At 40.6% G+C, this 6,039-nt stretch overlaps 1 long non-coding RNA gene across 1 annotated transcript; it reads left to right on the forward strand.

Moving 5' to 3' along the window:
• On the forward strand, positions 1,947-3,952 carry LOC110435465. Its single transcript, XR_002453164.1, has 3 exons — positions 1,947-2,484; positions 3,262-3,322; positions 3,691-3,952. It is a non-coding gene; the product is annotated as an uncharacterized LOC110435465 (long non-coding RNA).

Below are 6,039 nucleotides of genomic sequence, written 5' to 3' on the forward strand. Positions count from 1 at the left end.
TGCACGCGAGCGAGCGAAGGGCGGGAGCACGAGTGGAGGAGCGCAAATGGCAGCGGGGGCGGAGGCGGACGCGGCCGGGCGCTCCTGGTGGCCGACCAGGGCGCGTCCAAGCTGCCGCATGCTCGCCACGCGGCGGCCGGGCTCTGCCGGCGCGCCATGGCGGCACGGCGCGGGGAAGGGGGTGAGCGCGGGCGGGATGGACCGGCTTGGACCAGCGGGCCAGAAGTGAGGCCGCGGCCTGCTAGCAACCCCTTTTCCTTTTTCCATTTTTTTTTGAATTTCTTTTCTCAATCCTTTTCTAAATTCATTTGGACTATTTTAAAATCCTTTTCACCTTTTTCACCCAAAATAGAAGTTGCTTTAAATCAAAAATTCTACAACTTTGTTTTAGGTTGAAATCACAAATTCCAAATAAAATTTGAAATACAACTCAAAACTAGTTATAGGTTTTCAAATAAATCCATTTTGAGAATTTTTGTATAAAATCAATTTCTCAATTTCTATAGCTCCAAAAATTTCACAAAATTACTCTTAATTCTTCTAACACAAATTTCAACCTAATTTGGGCAATTCAAGAATTTAGAAGCAACCATAATATTTTTACCATATTTAATTCACATAAAATAAAGCACATAAAATCATACTTGGATGAATGACATGTTCATGCAATGCTATGCTTGATGAGAATGCTTATGGATGAGTTTATGAGACTAAGTGCATGCTTAACACCTAGGGTGTTACATTGGCAGTGCTGAGGAATGGCCTCCCAAGGATGAGGGGGACCTTCTTGTCAACTTCCATGTCAAGAACTACGAAATCCACAGGAACGAGGAAATCACATATCTTGACAGGGATGTTCTCAGCTACTCCCGCTGGATGGTGAATCGACTAATCCGCTAGCTGCAAATATATTGATGTAGGGGACAAGGTAGTTTGATTTACCTTTGGCATGACACTGATGCTTGCTCCCAAGTCGCACAGTGCATGCTCAAAGTGTTGTGTCCCGATGGAGCAATCGATGGTGGGGCACCCGGGGTCCTTCTTCATCTGTGTAATTTATTCAAGATGACTTCGCTGCATTCTTCAGTTACTTTAATTACCTCGGTTTTAGGCAGCGGCTTCTTGTTGTTGAGGATGTTTCTCAGGTACTTGGCATAGGTTGGAACCTGCATTGCATCAAGTAATGGGATATTGACATATATTTGTCTAATTACCTTAACAAATTTGCCGAATTGTTCATCGGTCTTTTGAGTCCTCGTCCTGGAGAGAATGGCATCAGTAGGTTTGTGTCGTAGAACTCATGTGGTGCCCCTTTCCCATTGAACTTGGTACTTTCTTCCGTTGATGGAAGCTCTACTTCTTCTACCTTGTCTTCTTCATCCTGCTTGTCCTTCCTTGTTGGTTTCCTTGTCATGTTAGGACATGGTGGATCACGAGTGATCTTACCTCACCGCATTTGAGGAATAACAAGTATTAAAGAAGCAGCAATTTGAGTCATCCGGGACTCTAAGGCTTAGAGAGTCTATTTTAGAAGTTAATAATTCAAGAGTCTTGTCATTAATTAACAACCTTTTATTTATGCCTTCATTAATTTTAGCTTGATTAACAACAAGATCTCTAAGCGTAGGCCAGCTAGATTTTTGAAAATTACCTTGGCCTTGGAAGCGTGGAGTTGGTCCGCTTTGTCGTGGTTGCCCATTGTCGAATGCGGAGACGACCTCTGGAATTTCTTCCTGCACCTCGCACCTTTGGATTGTTTCAACGGCACGTGCAGAGGTGTATTGTTGGATGGCCTCACTACAAGAAACCTTCCAATTTGTGATAGATTTTGAGTGACGAAATTAGAGAACGTCACTATCATAGCACAAGCACCAGCAATCCGTGATGTAACGTGGTGGATATCCAGCCCATTGGCCAACACAAGCTCTTATACATAAAGCAGCCCCAAACCTAAACCCCACCGCTGCTCTCTCCTACCACCAGCCGCCGCCCTGCACCAGACCATCTCGGCTACCTACTGTGCCCATCTCAGTTCCCACACCGGCCGGCAGCCTTCATCCCTGTACCCTACCCCATCGGAGAAAGACAAGGATTGGCATGGCACGCGAAGGAGGACAGCGGTGGCACCACATCTCAGTCGTGGCTCTCACCCTAGCCATCGGAGCTGAGGTGGGCATGATTCTGACATGCGACTTCGGACAGAGGTGGCCACCATGGACGAATTAGCGTTGCAGCCAGCCAATGGGAGCTTTTGTGGCTTTGAGTGAGCTAGGCCGCGGATGAAGCGGCTGCTGGAGTCAAGGTGAGCTGAATCAAATTTTGTTTGTGCATCTGTCACCCCTTGGCTCCTCTCTCTCTCACTCTCTCTCCCACTCACTCTATCCATCTATGCAAGGAGGATCCACGCAATGGGGGCTCTGGATCTATTGGATCTGTCGTGGGCAGACCAAATCCATCGTGGATGTCACAGATCCACATTATGAGGTACGCTTGCTGCATAATTTTTTGTTATGGAAACTGTAGCCACTCTGCCACTTTAGTCTTCCATTGTTCTTTATTGATTTGTCATCATTGCTGTATATTACATACTATTGTTCGCTACTATTGTGCGCATATATTGGCCTGGAGCTAAATATTCAGCTTTTTTATAGCCCGAGAAATATATACTAGACTAGTCTAGTAGTACAGGAGAAAGAAGTATGTAGCATTGAGTCTTGTTTGTCTATGAGTCTAGATTCTAAAATTATGGGAGATTTGGAATAATTCCCAAGCACTCCAAGGGAAATCCCCTGGCTAAATTCCCTTTGAATGTCTTTGGTTGCACATGCCCTTTCTGTGCTCATTTTTCCTTTTAAACACTTGATATATCATTTTTTGATGGCCTGATTTTTTTTAAGTATGAATCTTATTAGCAGTCATGTGAGTCTTGTTTGCACCTAATAGCAAACTATTGCCCTGTTGCTCATCATATTGTGAATATTTTGTTCTTTTGATAGCTTTCTGATGGACAACTGTCTGTTGTCTCATTTTACGACTTCTTTAGGTACTGATTGTTTTGCTTGATTCAAATTCACATTTGCATTGAAACATATTTGGTATACCTATGTAGAGTTCACATGTGTTGTGCTATTATGATAAGAATTAGAGGTTAGAGCACGTGAAACTAGTATCTAAAGAAATTTCTTTAATCTGATAACAATCTGTTTTCTTGCTATTGCCAAGAGAATTAACAATTGTACTTATTCATGCTCATATGTGCAGTGGAAGAAGTAAGCATGGCTTGAGCCGCAGCATGGACATGGAAACCCTGGCAAAGAAAAGGGTCAGTAACCTTTCTATTTGAATACTATTTTATATTCGAGCAATGTGCACCGCCTGTTTATAGTTCTTGGTTATATTTGCCTGAAACCTTGACTATTGACTGTGATTCAGAATCATTGTATTAGTGTGCCTGTAATTATAAATCTGCTACTACTACACAACTAGTAAATTATAAATGGAGCCACAGTCTGTAAGCATTCTTTACTAGTTGAGCTATATTGTATTTACTTATCTTACGTGCTTGTACTAGTCATTCGTGAATGTACAATAATCTTCATTGTGCTTGTTATCTAGCTGTTTATTGTAGCTTAAATGGCTATTTTACTGTAACTTATGTACAGTAAGTTTGATTTGTGCTTTGAGTTGTAGGGTGGCAAATCAAATGGAATTATAGTGCAGTTTGGAGGATGGATAATCGGGCTACTCTTGCAGCACAGCAGCTGCTTCTAGCACAAGCTCTCATGAGAACACCCCAATAATGTAGTGAAAGATGATTGGACATAAATGTTATATATTTTGTCAACCAATTCTTGTAGTTTGACCTATTGGATGAAAACTTTTATATGATCTATTGTTGGTTGAAATGTGAGACTCTATATTTGATTACTGGATAAAAACTTGATTTATTGCATGTGATTTGGATTATGTCAACATTATGAGATTTCAAAAAATTGTCTAGAGTCCACATCAGCATTAGCATTAGTGTCCACATAACTGTTGATGTCAGCGTCCATGTCATTACTGTCTCAACGTCCACATCAGCATCCATGTTAGCGTACTGATGAGGGGGTTGTTCAATCCGTGATGTTTATATTTTGTCACAAGAAATGGGCTTGGGATGGGCTAACTAGGCCTTGGGTTCTACCGCGACGGTTTAAGATCGTCACAGCTGTCAAACCGTGACATTTTTTCGTAAATCGTCATGAGTGTCAATCCATGACGCTCAATCCATGACGATATCAGAAACCATCACAGATGTTGTATAGTGACGGTTTTTTGCTGATCCGTGATGAAAATTTTGCATCATGCATTAACTGGTTTCTTGTAGTGCTCATTCTTTCTTGAAGTTGGATGTTTCTTCTATTTTCTTCATCAAGAGTTCCATATTTTGAGAGATGGCTTTCACCTCCTCAATGGTGTGGGTGCCTCTTTTCTTGGGTTTAGGACATTCATCATTCCACTCTTGATTTGTCACAATATTCTCAATGAGCTTCTTTGCTTGTGCGACATTGAGGGATGTGAATGATCCTCTTGCAGCAGCATCAAGGTGACTACATGCGTCTGGTGTTAGCCCATGGTAGAAACCTTGGATCAGGAGTCATTCCTTGATTCCATGATGAGGACATTCCCGAATGTACTCTTGGAGACATTCCCATGCTTCGGGAATGGTCTCTTCTGCCTTTTGACGGAAGCTGGAAATTCTTGCCCGCAGAGCTGATGTTTTCACTACTACAGAACAGGCCTTTGGTCACTTGCCCAAAATGAACAATAATCTCGACCCAATCAGCGTCCGAGACAAAAACATCTTTAGTCCCGGTTGGTGAGACCAACCGGGACTAAAAGTCCCCTGCCCAACGACTATGGTGTCAGACATCGGTAGAAGGGAACTTTAGTCCCGGTTGGTAACACCAACCATGATTAAAAGATGTTATCCCGGTCCGTCTCACCAGCCGAGACTAATGTTGGACTTTAGTCTCGGTTGTTAAATGAAACCAGGACTAAATGTCCTTCCTCATATTTGAACTCTTCTTCTTCCCCAGGTCGAGCCCATCGATCTTCACTCTTTTGCTGTGTTCTTCATTTGGAGTTGCTTGTTCTTGCTCTCATTGTCATCGACTTGTTAAGAGGTCACTAGCTTCATCTTCTCAACATTTAGCAGCGGCATATGTCATTTCCTAGTGTTATGTATGTTGTTTTTTATTTTATGGTTTTTTAAGAGGTTACTAGCTTCATCGTCTTCTCAACATCGACGCGTTTTTTTAGAGAAATAGTGATACTATGTTTTTTATTTTAATTAGTTTAGAAAAAATTAAAAACATATAATACTTTTATCTGCAATTTTTGACTGATTTAATTAGTTAATTATAACTAGTATGCATACCACATTTCATGATTATTTAGAAAAATATAGAATTTTTGTGCTTTTTTAATTTTGCTTGTTTAGAGAAATTAGAAATAGATAATTTTAGGTTTTTTGTTACTTTAATTTCTCTATTAAAATTAGAAACTTATAATACTTTAATTTGCAATTTATGACAAGGTTAATTAGTTAATTATAACTAGTATGCATGCCACATTTCATGATTAGTTAGAAAAATAGAGAACTTTTATGTCTTTTTAATTTTGCTGGTTTAGAAAAATTAGAAATAGAGAATTTTAGGTTATTTGTTACTTTAATTTTTGTATAAAAAATTAGAAACTTATAATACTTTACGTTGCAATGCAGACAATGACACGTCATTGGATGTACAAGCGGGATGGATTCATATGTTGCCCATGTGCCTTGTGTCAGAATTTGAAGGAATATTCTAGCTCTAGAAATATTCACTCACATTTGTTGAAGTCGGGTTTTATGCCAAACTATATTTGTTGAACCAAGCATGGAGAAAACAGGATAATGATGGAAGAAGATGAAGAAGAACAGTTGGAGCCTGACGACATTATTGCTCAATACGGTGACTTCAGTGATACAACAATGCGAGAAGCTGAAGATGATGC

This window comes from Sorghum bicolor, chromosome 5 (assembly GCF_000003195.3).
Source record: "Sorghum bicolor cultivar BTx623 chromosome 5, Sorghum_bicolor_NCBIv3, whole genome shotgun sequence".
Classification (NCBI taxonomy): Eukaryota; Viridiplantae; Streptophyta; class Magnoliopsida; order Poales; family Poaceae; genus Sorghum; species Sorghum bicolor.